At 46.5% G+C, this 15492-nt stretch overlaps 1 protein-coding gene across 2 annotated transcripts in view; it reads left to right on the plus strand.

Moving 5' to 3' along the window:
* The first annotated feature begins 1793 nt into the window (after positions 1 to 1793).
* Positions 1794 to 15492, plus strand: part of DCAF1 (DDB1 and CUL4 associated factor 1) — a 56151-nt gene continuing 42452 nt past the window's right edge. For both annotated transcript variants that reach the window (XM_068252987.1, XM_068252988.1), the window contains exon 1: positions 1794 to 1884. The gene's annotated coding sequence lies outside the window, so the exon portion shown is untranslated. The remainder of the gene's footprint in view (positions 1885 to 15492) is intronic.

Consider the following 15492-nt stretch of genomic DNA (forward strand, 5'->3'; position numbering starts at 1 on the left):
TTATTTGTAAGAAACCGGGGACCAACGGGAAATACTATGCCACCATCCGAATAGGTTTAGTTAAAGGGACACTTAAATCTATAAAAAAAAAAAAAAGTTTTACTCACCTGGGCTTCCACCAGCCCCCCCCTGCAGCTGTCCGATGCCCACGCAGTCTCGCTCCGATGCTCCTGGCCCCGCCGGCAGCCACTTCCGTTTTCAGTGACAGGCGCCGACAGGCCTGGGAACGCGAGTGATTCGTGTTCCTGGCCGCAATAGCGCCCTCTATACTGCTATTGCGGCCAGGTACGCAAAGAATCATTTACGTTCCCAGGCCTGTCGGCGCCTGTCGCCGGAAACAGAAGTGGCTGCTGGCGGGGCCAGGAGCATTGGACTGAGACTGCGTGGGCACCGGACAGCTGCAGGGGGCTGGTGGAAGCCCCAGGTGAGTAAAACTTATTTTTTTTAATAGATGTAAGTTACCCTTTAAGTTGCGTGAGCGTCGGAGGTAGCTGAAGCTGTGTTGTTGTTGCTCCCGTTGTGCAATTTTAGAATTTATTTAGAGACACTGTAACAAAACAAAAAAAAAATGCTCTGCGGGATACTTACCTCGGGAGGGGGAAGCCTCAGGGTACCGATGAGGCTTCCCCGTCCTCTGTAGCTTGGGGGAATACAGCGCTGCCTCCCCCGAAAGTCACTCAACAAGGCTTGACAAGGGTGTGCAGGCAATATTTACCTATTGCGATCCTGTGCAGGCACAGTAGCAGCTCTTCATTTGGGTAAAGGCGGAAATAGCCGAACCCGATCCCATCCGCTCTAGTGCACAGGCGCAAAGGACTCGTTTCTGCGCAGTGAAGCGGATCCGATCCAGTTATTTCTGCCTTAACCCGCATGAGGAGACGCGAATGCGCCTGCCTGAGTGAGTTTGCAGGTAGCGGCAGATGGGTCTATGAGATTTCTGCCTGGTCAGTTCAATTAGGTTAGCTCCAGACCAATTTAAATATTTAGTAATCATATAGAGCTGACATCTTCCTCAGCACTTTACATAGCCAAGTCAGGTACTGTCCCTCAGAGCAGCTCACAATCTAATCCCTGCCATAGTCATATGTCTATTGTAGTCTTGGGCCAACTAAGGGGAAAGCCCTGTATGTTTTTGGGATGCCAAAGGAAACAAGAGTGCCCGGAAGAAGCCCACACAGACATGGAGAGAACATACAAACTCTGTGCAGATAGATTGTGCCCTGGCTGGGTTTGGAACCGGGGACCCAGCGATACAAGGTGAGAGTGCTAACCACTATGCCACCATGCTGTCCACAAAGGTAAAATTTAAATAAGCTGCGTATTATTAATCATCCATAGACATCATGGTTTAATTAATCTGCCACTCAAAACATGGCCGCCTTGTGCTGAGCCTGCAGGCATGGGAAAACTTAGCCCTCCAGCTGTTGAGGAAATACAAGTCCCACAATGCATTGCAAGAGTCTGACAGCCACAGTCATGACTCATAAAGGCAAATGCATTGTGGGATTTGTAGTTCCTTACCAGCTGGAGGGCCAAGTTTGCCCATACCTGATTTCTCTATGGATAATATGGCCGCTAGGCCGAACAACACACGATTCCACCTCCAGCAGTATGGAGGCTTGGAAGGTACACTAGTCTCTGCCGCTCTCAACATGGCTGCTGGCGGCAGAGCGTATGAGGGACGCAGAATATGGCTGCAGCGGCTAGTCACAGCGGCAGGAGCTGAGCCTCTGACTACATCTCCCGGCATGCTGCTGTGCTCGGGGGCGGAGCCATGCTGTGGAGGGAAAGGAAAGAAGCGCGGTAGTATGACGCGTTTGGTGAGCGACGTTGAGCCGGAGAGCGTGAGAGACTGAAAGAACGAGAGACAGAGCGCCGCAGCGGGTGAGATGAATGTCTGTACGGTAGGGGTGACATTGCCTAGGTGAAGGGGGGCTTACAATGGAGGGACAGACGACTGGTACTGAGGAAGAAGAAAAGGAGGTGGCGCCAGGGAGCTCAGTACTGTGACAGATGCAGACAGTCTGCTGGTGCTGTATGCAATAAGACAGTATATAGAGGAGAGACAATCAGTTGACGACTGAGGGTGCCAGTGACAGTCCATTGAGGAGGTCTTATCTACCCCATGGAACAAATCACCTTGATAGAAACAGCCATTGTCTTGGAGACAGGTGGCATTAGAAAAAGAGTGATGAAGATGATCTGTGTAGGTCTAGTTCAACTAGACGCCCATTCTTTAATTTGCAGGGACTAGAATTAGTGGGGCCTGAATTGAGAATTTCACAATAGACAAATATATGCACAGACTCTGTTAAAAACCAGGACTAAGGCTCAGTTTCCACTTATGCTGGACTACGTGTGGCCAACGGGAGCAGACAGTGTAGGGTCTGCTGTAGCCCTGGGGTAGATAAGTTACCGCCATAGGCTATATGGTGAATGCATCTGCCTGCCCTGGATTGTCGTGAACTGCACAGAAGTGCGGGCCCCAACCACAACGGATCAACTGCAGAGTGACAGTGTAAATGGCTCCTGTTTATAAAATAGGAGTCGATGAGTGGAAAATGGATGAAATGTCTGTTCTCAGCTCAAGCGGGGACAGAACCTAAAGGATATAATGTGCAAAGTAAACCAACTCACCAATGCCAGTGTCACACAATAAAGGGAGGAAAAGTATCGCCCAGAGCAGCTCTCTCGGTGGTGGGATTTTCCATGTTTGTATCAGAAAAAAGAGAGAGAAAAGAGTGCTGCTATGGTGCAGCATCATTAATTCAGTTTCCAATTGCAAAATAAATGCATGTATGATATAGCAAAAATTTGCAAGTCTATCTCACATTCCCAGAGTTCCACTCCTCGGACTTGTGTCTCGAAATGTGTTGTCGTCATCACCCGGCACATGGAACTTGCCTGGACTCCACACTTTCCTGTGCCCTTGTTGATTCCCCCGCTGGCCACAGTTGACGTCCGAGGAATGGAACATTGGGCATTTGAGATGCTTGCACATTTTTACTATCCAAAATAATCTGAACATTTATATAGCGCTATTCTCCTGTCGGACTCAAAGCGCTCAAGAGGCCATCCTGCAGTGTTAGGGAGTGTAGCCTTTAACTCCCTACTGAAAGTACTGACCCTAGCCAGGATCCAAACCTTGGTCTCCCATGTCAACGACGGTACCATTAACCATTACACTATCCAGCCACTCTTGTATGTGCACCTCTTTTGCAATTTGCAAACTGAAATTAAAGGTATTGCACCATAGAAGCACTATCTTCTCTCTCTCTCCTTTTTCTGAATTAGGAATTCTTATGGGACAGAGTAGGAAGATGACGACTGACATGTAAAATTTTAAATTAATATGTATGCACATGTGTAAAATGTACATTTGTTCCAGAATAAAATACTCTAAATTACCCTCCCCATATGTTTATGTCACTTAAAGTAGGCTGTAAAAATCTGACAGGTGTTAGACTAGCCCATCTCCTCATGTGGGATTACTGAATGGCACTTGCTCAGTCCAACTGCCGAATTAGAGTGCAAGAGAGTAGTGAGGTTGGCCAGCAACTTTGTATAGCTCCTGTCTTGGAAATGCTTTTGTGTGTAAAAAAAAAAAAAAAAAACAACTGAGAATCTCCTGTGAGGAGATAAACTAGTCCAACATTCGTTTTACTACCTACTGTAAGTGACAGGAACATAGAATGGTAATTGATGGTACATTTTACTTTGGGAGAAATGTACCTCTTATAAGTATGTATTTATGTACATATAAATATGTATGTAAACAAGGAGCGGATTGGCAGTAGGGCCCTTGGAGTGTAACACACCATGGGACACAGTATGTATAATATTGAGAGACTCAAGGAGACTGTACATAGGGGTGGAGACACAGCTAGTGCATTGTTCTCCCCAGAATTTTTTTTCAGCCGGTTGGCATGAACAAGTAGCCAGGTTGGTACATTGGGAGAATGCAGGGTGGAGGATGAGGAGGTGAGCCGATGACAGCCGGGTGCTCAACAAAATTAGCTGGGTGGAGCACCCAGCTAAAAGAGCCTGGGGAGAACACTGTAGTGTAAGCAGGTGAAGACAATTTGGTGACTATAGCACAATGACAGCTGCCGAGGGACATAGTGCTCTGGATGGATTCAGTGATTGTTAGGAGATACATAGCAGTGATTGCTAGATGGTAACCAATAGCGTATGGAGAATCATTAGGGAAAATTATAAGAGGTTGTGCATAGGGGAGATAGGAGTGACAGACAATACAAGGAGGTTACACTGTCACTGTTGTACAGAGATGGGTACAATGAGATTAGATGGATGCCATGGAAAAGACATTGAAAAAGAAAGCCAGCTTGTTGTATTAAGAAAGGACTGCAGGTGCAATCAGGGCTGTGGAGTCGTTACAAAAATCCTCTGACTCCGACCCCTTAGTTTATAAATCCACCGATTTCAATTCCAACTCCTGGTACCCAAAATTGCTCTGACTTCTCGACTCCGACTCCTTAGTCTAATACTTACCAGGGCTGTGGAGTTGGTATAAAATACTCTGACTCCTCTGTTTATGAAACCTCCGACTCCTGGTATCCAAAATTGCTCTGACTCCTCGACTCCAACTCCGACTCCACAGCCCTGCAGTGGGTGCAGTGCTACATAATTTGGGAAGAGACTGCCACAGTCATACATAGAGGAAGGGATGAGATAGAACTAGTGGAAAATGTGACAGCTGATATAAAGGGACACTGTGCTAGTAGGCACAGATGCAAAAACTGCAGGATATAGTTGCATGGATGGAGGCATGTGATAGCTAAACTCATGGTTTATAGCATGCAAAAACTATGCAGCTTGTAGTTGGGCCCAAGCATATGCATTTCCTGCCAACTTGGATTTGCCCAATTCTAAGCTGCTGCATTAAATTTGCATGTAAGTTGGACAATTTAGTAACTCATTGATTATTTCTAAGAATCAATGTGAGAGAGAGAGTAAATCCTATATAGACTAGATGGCTGGCGATCTTCTAGTTTGTGTATGGTGGGCCTGATACTTGCTCCATTGTGCACCTTGCTGTCTGTACAGAATTAGGCATCGAACTGAAACCTGAGTGATCAATCCCAATCCCTAAAGGCTCATACACACATCAGACCCTATGGTGATGTGTTACTTTTGAAAATGAAAGATCACAGACCAATTTTACCCCCTTCCATGTAGTATGAGAGCCATACCTACACAGTCTATTCTATGGAGCTGAACTCCCCATCAGACAGAAATCTTTGCAAGATGCTGCACACATTCAAAAGATCTGTTCCTGCAAAAGATCTGTTCCTGCAAAAGATCTGTTCCTGCAAAAGATCTGTTCCTGCAAAAGATCTGTTCCTGCAAAAGATCTGTTCCTGCAAAAGATCTGTTCCTGCAACCTTGTTTAACAGACATTCATCTGCAGATCAGATCCACCAGGATGGATTTTCAGATCTTCAGATGATTGTCTGATCTGCAGATGAATGTCAGTTAAACAAGGTGTGTATGATGATGTGCAGATCTCATAGACTATGAATGCAATTTGCAGGAACAGATCTTTGGCAGGAACAGATCTTTTGCAGATACTGATCTTTTGTGTCTGTACAGCATCTGTGTGTGCAGCATCTTGCAAAGATTTCTTTCTGATGGGGAGTTCAGCTCCATAGAATAGACTGTGAAGGTATGGCTCTCATACTACATGGAAGGGGGTAAAATTGGTCTGTGATCTTTCATTTTCAAAAGACTATGGTCTGATGTGTGTATGTGGCCTAAGGGTAACAGAATTAGTGCTTATATACGCACCTTAAAGGACAACTGAAGTGACAAGAATCTGGAGGCTGCCATATTTATTTCCTTTTAAACAAAACTAGTTGCCTGGCAGCCCTGCTGATCTGTTTGGCTGCAGCAATGTCTGAATAACACCAGAAACAAGCATGCAGCTAATCTTGTCAGATCTGACAATGTCAGAAACACCTGATCTGCTGCATGCTTGTTCAGGGGCTATGGCTAAAAGTATTAGACAGAAGATCAGCAGGGCAGCCAGGCAACTGGCATTCCTTAAAAGAAAATAAATATGGCAGCCTCCATATCCCTTTCAGTTCAGTTGTCCTTTAAGTCATTGGCAAGTGGAGAGGGTGAGAACAGCAGTCCACCACAGTTACAAAAACGATTGGGAATGTAGAGAGACGGTTTTTAGATTTATGACCTGAACAAGGTCACCGAGCACCATTGAGCTCCTAAAGGTAATGTGACCAATTTTGTAAAGCTGGCATAGAGAAATCCAGCTGTAAATAACATTGTAAGGTCTTTACTTGTAAAGGACTCAAACATAGCATGTCTCAGATGAATAGTTAGCGGTAGGATACATGTTGTCACAGGGAAAAGAGCTACACGCCTGTGAGGCTTCGTAAACATAAGATATTTGCTCGGTGTCACTGCCACTCTGTCAGTGGAGTTAATGGATCACAGGATTTGGTTTCTGTAATATCAGAGTTGTTTGTTCAGGACTGGTTCCAGGGCTGTGGAGTCAATGAGTCTGGGCAATTTTTGGGTACCCGGAGGCGGTGGTTAAATAAACTGAGAAGTCGGATGATTTTTGTCCCCACTCCATAGCCTTGCAAGAGTCGAGGAGTCGGAGCAATTTTGGGTACCTGGAGTCGGTGATTCCATAAACTATGGAGTCGGATGATTTTTGTACCCACTCCACAGCCCTGCCTTGTTCACACACAAATCTACACATTTACGGTCCAGTAGTGGCCTAGCCTGTCAGTAATGCATCAGTTTTACCTGACTGGACCAAATGTACACCTTTTATGTTCGATAGAAACATACAAAACTGATAGGACCGGAAATGTACAGATTTGTGTGAACACAGCTATCGAAACGCATGCAAAACAGATGCCAACTGTCAACTCTGAAGAGAGGGAACAGCACCTCAACAATCCTCAACAGGTGTGCGAGAACCCACCCCTGGTACTAACAGGGTGAAAGTAGTCCTTGTAGACGTTGAAAGTCTGCATCACTTCCGAAGAAGCTTGTAAAAGGGCACTTAACCCGAAACAGCGGGCTGTAGCTGCTCCACAGCATTTTATGGATCTTCAATAAAGCTGTTTTTTTTTTTTTTTTTTTTATTCGGAAGAGGTGCGGACCTTCAACTTCTACAAGAACTGTCAAAAACTGACAGGACTGGACACCTTTTTATGTGCCAGTTGCTAGCTTTACACTAAATAAACTAGTCCAATTTTATGCCGCCTGCCTGGGGTAAATCCATATTTCTTTAGAACAAAGTTTAACCACCTTATTAATTGTCAGCCTATGTGTTGTAATTATGATGACAGTCACATTTATGTGAAGTAACATTCTCCTAGAAGCTATAATTACTCTTCCCTTCTGGACCTTGTGATATAAGGTAGCTATTCAGTGTCTAGTTAGCATTTACTTCTATTGTATTTTGTCCACTCCGTATGAACGACTTCACTGCAGAAATGATGCCATATGTAGACATACGAGCTGGTCAATGAGATGCAAAATATTGCCAGGTTGCGTGTGAATTGTGTGCATCTTGGAAAGGAGTCAAGTTGTATACAGTTTGTATACAAGCCAGAATTATTTGCGTCATTGACCATGTCAAATAGAAAGTTGTCTCTGTGGAGTTTTACAGGTCAGTGAACTAGCCTCAGATGTATGTTGCTTTAAGGATACCAGAGCTGAAACATACAGTGAAAACGGTGGGAGCAGATATGTATATGAAGTATTCCTCATGCTCACCACTCCCCGTTCTCCTCCGCCCCTCTCCTTTTGTGCGCAAATGTCTGCCACAGCTATTTCCTGGTCGGCCATGTCAGGCATTAGTGTGCAGGCACTGGCTGCACGCATTCTTGATTGCATGACCAGAAGCTCTCTGCGCGTGTGCATGCGCTAGTATGGTTTGCGCAGGCCCAGTGGAACAAAGCAATTTGTGCACTGCTTTTTTCTGCACAAGCGACCTTATATGCACTCTGTACTGCATGGCCTGCCCCTAGCCATTAGGGTATTCCCTGGCCTCTTAGGCCTAGTGCACACCGAGCGGTTTTGGTAGCGTTTTTAGAACCGCTTGCGGATGTGGAAACGCTTCGGTAATGTATTTCAATGGGCTGGTGCACACCAAAGCGGTAGGCGTTTTGCAGAAACGCATCAGGGTTCTCCCCAGAAATGTTTTTCAGCCGGGTGGCATGAAAAAGTAGCCGGGTGGGGAAGTAAGGGCCCTTTTCCACTAGGTAGTGCGATCGCAAATGCGCTGCGATGACGCAACCTACAATTTACACTGTGGGTAGGTAGGTCTAGAGTAGGCTAGTGGGGTGGGTTGGTAAGTGGTGAAGCTGGTGGGGTGGTGGTCAGGCTGGTGGGGTGGTGGTCAGGCTGGTGGGGAGGTGGTCAGGCTGGTGGGCTAGTGGTCAGGCTAGTGGGGTGGGTTGTCAGGCTGGTGGGCTAGTGGGGTGGTGATTAGGCTGGTGGGCTAGTGGGGAGGTGGTCAGGCTAGTGGGGTGGTGATTAGGCTGGTGGGCTAGTGGGGAGGTGGTCAGGCTAGTGGGCTAGTAATTAGGCTGGTGGGGTGGTGGTCAGGCTGGTGGGGTGGTGGTCAGGCTGGTGGGGAGGTGGTCAGGCTAGTGGGGTGGGTTGTCAGGCTGGTGGGCTAGTGGGGTGGTGATTAGGCTGGTGGGCTAGTGGGGAGGTGGTCAGGCTAGTGGGGTGGTGATTGGTGGGCTAGTGGGGAGGTGGTCAGGCTAGTGGGCTAGTAATTAGGCTGGTGGGGTGGTGGTCAGGCTGGTGGGGTGGTGGTCAGGCTGGTGGGGTGGTGGTCAGGCTGGTGGGGAGGTGGTCAGGCTAGTGGGGTGGGTTGTCAGGCTGGTGGGCTAGTGGGGTGGTGGTCAGGCTAGTGGGGTGGTGATTGGTGGGCTAGTGGGGAGGTGGTCAGGCTAGTGGGCTAGTAATTAGGCTGGTGGGGTGGTGATTAGGCGGGTGGGCTAGTGGGAAGGTGGTCAGGTTGGTGGGCTAGCGGTCAGGCTAGTGGGGTGGGTTGTCAGGCTGGTGAGCTAGTGGGGTGGTGATTAGGCTATTGGGATAGTGATCAGGCTGGTGGGCTAGTGGGGAGGTGGTCAGGCTGGTGGGGAGGGTGTGCAACTCATCTTGCCCAAACCCCCCCCCCCCCCCCCCCCCCCGCAGATGCAGCTAGCTCCCCGGGCTCTCGCAAACCTTAAAGAGACTCCGTAACAAAAGTTGCATCCTGTTTTTTATCATCCTACAAGTTCCAAAAGCTATTCTAATGTGTTCTGGCTAACTGCAGCACTTTATACTATCACTGTCTCTGTAATAAATCAATGTATCTTTCCCCTGTCAGACTTGTCGGCCTGTGTCTGGAAGGCTGCCAAGTTCTTCAGTGTTGTGGTTCTGCTATGAACTCACCCTTCCAGGCCCCTCTCTGCACACTGCCTGTGTGTTATTTAGATTAGAGCAGCTTCTCTCTTCTCTCTTATCTTTTACAAGCTGGATAAATCGTCCTCTGAGCTGGCTGGGCTTTCACATACTGAGGAATTACAAACAAGTGCAAAGCTGTTTGCAGGAAGAAAAGAGCAGCCTGAAACTTCAGTGCATGGGGGAAAGAAACACACAAATGATCTCTTGAGATTCAAAAGGAATGCTGTATACAGCCTGCTTGTGTATGGATGTATTTTTCTATGTGTGGACATACTGTACATCAACCTACTTCCTGTTTTGGTGGCCATTTTGTTTGTTTACAAACAAACTTTTCAAAACTGTTTTTAACCACTTTTAATGCGGCGATGAGCGGCGAAATTGTGACAGAGGGTAATAGATGTCCCCTAACGCACTGGTATGTTTACTTTTGAGCGATTTTAACAATACAGATTCTCTTTAAGTGTCATCGACGATTCGGTGGGGGTGGCAGCGTGCTTTGCGCGCAGTGTGAGGTAGGGGAATGCCCACAATTGCAGTAGCTGGGGTCCGACCTCTATCTCCCCTCCCTCTCCCCCCGCTCAACCAGCTCCTCAGGCGGTGGCAAATTCAGCATCACTGGCTCTCGGCTGTCTCAAACGCTAGAGCACAAGCCTGCCGCCTGATCCACGTTGTCTCCTGTCCTCTCTCCGATGCTGTGCACACTAAAAAGTATGCACAGCATCAGGGAGAGGACAGGAGACAACGGGGATCAGGCGGCAGGCGTGTGCTCTAGCGTTTGAGACAGCTGAGAGCCAGTGACGCTGAATTTGCCACCGCCTGAGGAGCTGGTTGAGCGAGGGGAGAGGGAGGGGGGATAGAGGTCGGACCCCAGCTACTGCACATGTGGGCATTCCCCTACTCCACACTGCTCGCGGCCTGGGGAGAACACTGAGGTTTTGTTATTTTTAAATCGTTTCGTGTTTTTATTTTTTTTTTTTAATCGTTGCAATAGCTAGCTCCCAAATAGCCCCCGACAACCCGCCTGCCCGCAACTTCATTCATATGGCTTTAGATCGCAAGGCCTGTCAGCCTGTTACATACGCATACTTACAGGCTTGACAGTGTCCGTGCACGCAGACAGCCTCAATGCGCGCCTCTGAACTGTGTCGGCTGCCTCCTACCACTGTTGTTCTGCACGGAGGTCTATGAAGAGACAGTCTTCAGCCTCACGTGCTGGTCCCGCCTCTACTGCTCGGCCAATTAATGCACGAGCTCGCCGGGAAGCGCGAGATCTCGTGCACAGAACTGTGTAGCTTCAGGAGCAGCATCAGTGTGTTTTTTTTGTTTTTTATTTTTGCGAGAGTGCCCAGCGCGATAGCCGGGCACCGGTGATGACAACTGGAATGCAGCCAGCCGGGCGGTAATTGAATTTACCCGGGCGGCCCGCCCACTTGTTTGATCCTGGGGAGAACACAGGGACTAGAACTCTCACTGCTAACAAATTACAAGCCATAAAGCTCTTACCCAGCAGATAACAATCTTTGAGTTCAGGAAATAGATAAAGTTAATAGTTTATAGATTGTGGCTCTTCGTACACACGCCTGACTACAGCCAACGATGGGTCCATCAGCACCTCCCGCTGGGCGGGTTTTCAGCAGACAGTACAGTGTGTGTACAGTCTGTCGGTGGACTGATAAGGCTGTTTCTGAACGATCCGCCGGGCGGGAGCTGCAGCTGTTTCTGTTGCGTAGCCGCAGCCCACATTGCTCAGCTGCGCCATGCACTGCTCTAGTGATTCGGCTGTGTGCTGCGGAAAGCTGCAGCTTTCTGTCCAGATTCACACTAAGGTGTGATCTGGATGGGAAGCCACCAGAAAGATGGGCAGCGTTTCCCTGTGCTACTTGCCTGTGGGGTACGCTGTAGATTCAGAACGAATATGGCCCTAGTGGAAATGGGGTCTAAAACACAAACAAAATGGGGGGAGGGAGGGGGGGGTTCTAAAAAAAAAAAAAAAAAAAAAAAAAAAAAGTTCATATTTAGGAGTAGAAGGATAGAGAATTGTTTCTCATTCATGTATTTTCCATTCAGGTTTGCTGTTATATAAATCTAGACAGTTGACCATATAGTAATTGTGTGATTGTCCTAGAGAACTAGATGTGATAACTGATCGTATTTGAATCAGTGTGTGTGACTGGCCTCTGTTACACTGACTAATGTAACAGAGGCTGAATGTTATGTGGTATAAGACAAGGCACAGAACATTTATATTGCGCTTTTCTCTGGGCCACAAGGGTGTGCTCAGTAGGCAGTAGCACTGTTTGGGGGTTTTGCCCAAGGCCTCCTTATTGAATAACTCCTGTGTTACTGAACAGGAAGAGCCGAGATTTGAACCGTGGTCCCCTGTGTCAGTCCCAGTACAACCAGACACTTAAAATATTATTCTCCAAAGCTCAACAGGTGAACACGCGTTTGTGTCACCTCAGGTTCGCTTTGCCCATGTCCTGTAACATTACACAACTTCCTTAAACTCTGACATCTGAGCTTTCACATTCATAAAACCTGTGCTGTGCAGCTCCCCCTGCAGGACCTTCCTGGTAACGGCTTGTTCTCACAGTTCAATCCTGTGTCTGAAGACTGAAGTTTGAGAATTCATTACACATGTAGCTGCTTCCTGGAGATTCCTGGCAGCGTTCCTGTATCCTCTCTGAACACCTGCTTTCTCTGTGGCATGATTTATGTTTCTGCAGGAAACACTGACAACTGCTCCATTCTTGGCTGAAATTCTAACCCTCTGATTACTGTACATGTGTAATTTGGGACCTCTGAGTAAAAGACAGTTTCTAAGAACATGCAGGAGTGACAAGAGCAGCTGCAGCTCTACTTCCCATTGTATGAGGTACTTATGAGTTCTGCAGGAAGGACAGAACGGTTACGCACAGCTCTAGTAAGACATGTATATAGCAGGCTGCATTTACAGTGTTCCTACCTGCTGTAGATAAGAATCACCCAGTCATGCTTTGCTGCAATCCTGGTAGAGACATCAGCAGAGACTTTAAGGCCTCTTTCACATTGGGACGTTGCGTTTGATGCGATGTTAAAGTTGCACAACGTGCCCCTAACGCAGCGCATGTAGGTTATGAAATTGGACGTTACTTTGCACTGCTTTGTCTCTTGGTGCGCCATTTTCGTTGCATACTGATGGAACGAAAACGGCACATGCGTTACATTAAAAATAAAAAACCTTACTGAGCATGCGCAACACACAACACAGCAAATGTATTGCTAAACGCACAGAATGCAGCACTTTCTAAATATTGCTACATGTTACACACAACGCAACGTGTGCACTGTGCATGTCGCACAGACTTTGTATTGCTGTGCGTTAGTCTGCTTTATACATTTTTTTATAACGTGCGACTTTAACGTCCCACTGTGAAAGAGGCCTAAAGGGCCATTCACTGGTCAATTTTATAGAATCCGATTCTTTCAGATCAGCCAATTGATCTATTTGCAGTCGGTTTTGATTGATCTCTCTGACAGGATGGAAAATATAGGTCGATCAGCAGATCGATGGTCCATGGAGTTGCATTGGATCTAATGGTGCAATAATGCATTTAGAACGATTTTCAATAGATTTCATTCTGAAATCTTTTGGAAATCTGTTCCTAGAGTGTGCCACACATCAGATAGATTCCTGTCAGATTTGACCTGACAGGTATCTGACAGAAATCTATCTAATGGTCGAATCTGCTGCAAATCTATAAGTGCATGGCCACCTTTAGTGCAGCTAAATTTTCAAGCCTCATTAAAAAACAGCTGCAGTGTTTTGTGAAACAAATTTCCCCTGGATTCCCTGATGGTGGCTTATAACAGACTGTAATGCTGCATACACACTTGAGATAAAAGTCTTTGGAAAAGGCAAGATCACAGACCAATTTTACCCCATTCCATGTAGTATGAGAGCCATACTCTACACAGTCTATTCTATGGAGCTGCACTCCCCATCAGATAAAATCTTTGCAAGATGCTGCACACAAAGATACCCGTACACATTCAAAAGATCATTATCTGCAAAAGATCTCTTCCTGCAATAGATCCATTCCTGCAAAATGCATTCATAGTCTATGAGATCTGCAGATCCTCATACACACCTTGTTTAACAGACTTCATCTGCATATCTGGCAATCATCTGCAGATCTGAAAATCCATCCTGGTGGATCTGATCTGCAGATGATCTGCAGATGATTGCCTGTTAAACAAGGTGTGTATGATGATCTGCAGATCTCATAGACTATGAATGCATTTTGCAGTAATGGATCTATTGCAGGAAGAGATCTTTTGCAGATAATGATCTTTTGAATGTGTACAGCATCTTTGTGTGCAGCATCTTGCAAAGATTTTATCTGATGGGGAGTGCAGCTCAATAGAATAGACTGTGTAGAGTATGGCTCTCATACTACATGGAATGGGGTATAATTGGTCTGTGATCTTGCCTTTTCTAAAGACTTTTATCTCAAGTGTGTATGCAGCATTACTTAAAGCAGACCTGAGCTCAGAACTTCCTCTGTGCTCTAACGTATAAGAAACAGCGTGTGGGTTGGAACCCAATAGAGCCCTTTTTTGAGCTTTCAGGAAGCGCTTTAACCACTTAAGGACCAGAGACCGCTGGTACCAGAAACGGCGGAACACCAACGGATAACGACGAATCGCCGCACATACCCGCCGCAATTGGCGTCACCGCCGCACCTCGGCAGAGTTCCTGTGAGCCGGTCAGGAGCTGCTTTCATTGGCTCCTGACCCTGTCTTTCAGTGTAAGCCAATGGGAGTTGCTTACCCTGAAAGACAGGGCCAGGAGCCAATGAAATCGGCTCCTAACCCACTCACAGGGCTCTGCCGTCATAGAGACAGGCGGCAGAGCAAGTGAGCTGCGGCGAGAGACGTCAGCTTCAGCGGCGAGATCGGTGGATGCGCGCAGCGGCGGTGATTGAAATCTACGCCCTGCCAGCCAGGTAACCACCAAAACAGGGCATAGATTTTAATTGGCTTTGTCCTAAAGTAGTTAAATCGGTAGCGATTTCCCTCAACTCTCCGCCAATGTCAATAATTGTAACAAATTCCACAGTAGCGATTAGCAAAATCGCAATCGCAGGACATGCAGCATTTTGGGAGCATTTGTGCTTCAATGTAAAGTTTTGAAGCGCTGGTAAATCGCTCATGAATTGCTGCACATAACGATTTGTGTGTGATTTTAAATTATTGCAAACTGTAAAAAAAAATGTATAGTTTGAAAGGACCAATCAGAATTACAATCGCTAATCTCAAATCGCTATCACAATCGCTGGCAAAGGCTCACGAAATCCCTTAGAAAACGCTAATTAGAAAACGCTAATTAAAAACCGCTAGTGGTTGTGCTAGCGATTTGTAGTGGGTTCCAGGCCTAATTCCTTTTTATAGAAAAACATTTCTTTGTTACAGCTGTTACAAATCATGCAGTACATCTGCAGTTGTCTACTTCCTGCTTTCATGGAAGCAAACACATTAACATCCTGACACAGCTGAGGGTTCAAGTTACAACTTGTGATTGGACAAAGATGAGGGGGAATTAGACAGGCTAAACTCACTAAATGCATACAGGGTGCATTTCTCCGTTTCCTTCTGTCCTGTGCAAGAGTTCAGGTCCACTTTAATGCGGGGTACCCATATTTCTGTCCAATTTAGGTTAGAAACAAGGAGTAAGCATTGTCTCTTTCCGCTTCCTTTTTTTTTTGCCTATTTTATAATGGATGGACATTAGTACCACTACATCCAAGCATTGTGAAAGTATTATTTTTAACATTAACTGCCTATTGGACAATACAAATAAAACACCAACACTCAAGAATCACTAAATGCTAACTGCTAATGCAATATATTGTAGTTCATTACACGCATTACTGTCCTGTTCCCCCTCCCTCATCACTTCATCCTGTCTAGCTATACCTGCCCCCCACCCCTTGCCTCACACTACAGGCCATTACACATGCCAGAGTGTCCCTGGCCAGGGATGTCTGCCAA

The sequence above is a fragment of the Hyperolius riggenbachi genome, chromosome 9 (assembly GCF_040937935.1).
Source record: "Hyperolius riggenbachi isolate aHypRig1 chromosome 9, aHypRig1.pri, whole genome shotgun sequence".
NCBI classification, from domain to species: Eukaryota; Metazoa; Chordata; class Amphibia; order Anura; family Hyperoliidae; genus Hyperolius; species Hyperolius riggenbachi.